The sequence below is a fragment of the Delphinapterus leucas genome, chromosome 11 (genome assembly GCF_059928025.1).
Source record: "Delphinapterus leucas isolate spDelLeu-1000000601 "Yukka" chromosome 11, BTC_Dleu_Yukka2, whole genome shotgun sequence".
Lineage (NCBI taxonomy): Eukaryota > Metazoa > Chordata > Mammalia > Artiodactyla > Monodontidae > Delphinapterus > Delphinapterus leucas.
This window is the reverse complement of record NC_143139.1, coordinates 26,815,631-26,818,393: the sequence shown is the minus strand read 5'-3', so window position 1 is coordinate 26,818,393 and position 2,763 is coordinate 26,815,631. Positions and strand designations below refer to the sequence as shown.

The 2,763-nt window shown below is 46.5% G+C and overlaps 1 pseudogene; it reads right to left on the bottom strand.

Annotated features, from left to right (window-relative positions):
• Positions 1-1,778: 1,778 nt before the first annotated feature.
• Positions 1,779-2,536, bottom strand: LOC111176535 (uroporphyrinogen-III synthase pseudogene; annotated as a pseudogene).
• Between the last annotated feature and the right edge of the window lie 227 nt (positions 2,537-2,763).

Genomic DNA, 2,763 nt, shown 5'->3' with positions numbered 1-2,763 from the left:
TGTAACTGGATTCTTCAAAATTTTGTGGGCAGAAGTAATAATGTGTCACCTCCAGGCCTGGCCATAAAACTCTGCTCCTCTTCTCCAACTACCAGTTAGAATGCAGAGGGGCCAGTGGAAGGACCTGAGCCCTAGACCATGTGGAACCACTGTATGGAGAGGAGCTGACAGTCCAGAATCACCCCTTTCCTATGAATTCACATACAAGATCAGACTAGCAAAATGCATAGCAAGGCTATGAACTAATTCATATTCCTTAAATTTTGTTTTTATATTTTCCAGTGTAGAAAAAATTATATACATTGATATGTCTTTTTATTCTAATTAATTTTGTTTTAAACAAACATTTAATTTTAACAACATAACCAGTCTCAGATTGATCTAGTCCCTAATAAATAAGATAAAACCATAAAAGAATACTCAGGTGAAAAATTATGAATCAATAAACTGCTTCAACTGCTGACAGAACATCACTTCCAAAACTAGAGTTTAAGAGAAATCAAGGGGCTTCCCTGGTGGTGCAGTGGTTAAGAACCTGCCTGCCAATGCAGGGGACACGGGTTCAAACCCTGGTCCGGGAAGATCCCTCACGCTCTGGAGCAACTAAGCCCATGCGCCACAACTACTGAGCCTGCGTGCTAGAGCCTGCAAGCCACAACTACTGAGCCCGTGTGCCACAACTACTGAAGCCCGAGTGCCTAGAGCTCATGCACCGCAACAAGAGAAACCACCGCATTGGGAAACCCATGCACTGCAATGAAGAGTAGCCCCCACTCACCACAACTAGAGAAAGCCCGCGCACAACATCGCAGACCCAATGCGGCCAAAGATAAATAAAAAAATATATATATATATAAAAAAAAGAGAAATCAACACTTTGCAGCAGATTCACTCATTTTAATCTCACTAGAGAAAGAAAAAATTTCTCGTGCTTTAAAATAGTGTTATTTCCTCAGTAAATGAATTATAAATTTATTAATTACTTTGATGCTGTCACTGGGTAGGAATTTATATACCATTAAAGTAGTAAAGGCCACTAAAAGGCATGAATTACGCTGACTTTATGTAGTGGTATTAGAGGCTGACAAACTTTTGACTTAAAGTAGAACGCACAGCATGAGTGTTAAGAGTTTTAAGTTTTATTCAGGGTCTTGCTGAGGACTATAGCCAGGAGCAGCCTCTCAGCAGCGCTGAAGAAACTGGTCTGAAGAGGTAGAGAGGAGTCAGCCAGAATTGTTTGCGTAGGAAATACATGTAGTCATGCATACATCCTGGCAAAAGATTACTACTACAGTAGTCACAGTGAACAGATATCTTTTTTTTTTATGTATAGCTGATTCACTCTATTATACAGCAGAAACCAACACAACAATGTAAAGCAATTATACTCCAATAAAGATGTTTTTTTAAAAAAAGCAAAAAAAGAAAGAAAGAAACTCCCTGAGATTGGGAACCAGCAAACAGCAGACATAATTCCAGGAGAAGCAGTTTGGTCACAAGATGACTTTTCCCCGTGAGCCTTTTATTCCCTCTGAAATCGTCTGGTCACAGGAGAGAGGGCGTCTGGAGAGCTCCGCTCTCGGACTCACCACCACGGGTCTGGCTGGGCCAATGGAGCCTTCCTGCAGGGCTGGACCCAGGCTGCAGACAGTGTCCCAGAGCAGTGCCCCGGACAGCCCAGTGCTGATGCCCGTGCTCCGTCCCTGGGCACCGACCTGAGTGAGCGTGCCAGCCGGGGTGGAGGGAGGGGCCGTCAGTGTCTATACAACTGAGACAGTCCTGACCCCCCAGGGGTGCTGTGAGCCGCACCTTAATCTGGTCAATGTTGTCACCAGATAACTCTTGAATATGCTTGAGACTGTGTGTCAGGCCAGAGGGCCTGAAAAACGTGATGCTGGCTGGAATGCCCTGCTGGGAATAGTAGCTGTTGAGGTTCCCCTGGATTCCTCTGGTAGACGGTTAAGCTCTCCCCGGGAATCCCTTTGTCCTTGAGCATTTTCGGCAGGATTTCTCTTTTGAGGGTTCCACAGGGAAACAGAAGAGGCAGTGCTGACGACTCCCTAGAACAAATGCACTCTGCAAGCTTTTCTGCATTTCCACAGTTTTCTCCTTCTGTATGCAGGCCAATTTTATTCACTAGAGAAGCAGTAGCATTTCCCACCACATACACTGACTTAGCATTCCATTTTTCTTTCAGAGACTTTCTCCAGACTTCAGTTTTATTGTCTTTCTCCAAACACAGTTCCACTACTTCCACTGCTCTGGGGCTTGTAAAAATGAGGCCCCCGTAACCTTCAGGGTGAGACAGCTTCTCCGAAAAACTGGGAAGAGACAAAAACTCAAATGATAAAACAGGGATCAAAGTGGCTTCAAGTCCATATAATCCTAATTCCCTGATGTAGGGATCCTGGCCACAGTCGTCCTCCTTAGGGTCTTCCAGTAAAAGAACCTTCATTATTGCCTGGCTGTCTTTACAGGGTGATCGTCTGGCTGGTGAGGCACTCGGCAGGCGCCCAGTCGGGGGCGAAATCTCAAGGTTCCTACCAGCAGGCAGCGAGGCTGCGGGAGCGACCAGCAGGGAGGGCGGCCCCCTCACCGAGTGGCCAGCGCTGCCATGGCGACAGCCCTCCCTGGGCCCCAAGCACCAGCACTTGCGTGGGGGGGTCGCAGAGCCCCAGCCACGCTCAGCTGGAGCTCACGCATGCGCACCGACACCCCGAACAGATAAGATTACTACTACAGTAGTCACAGTAAACAGATATC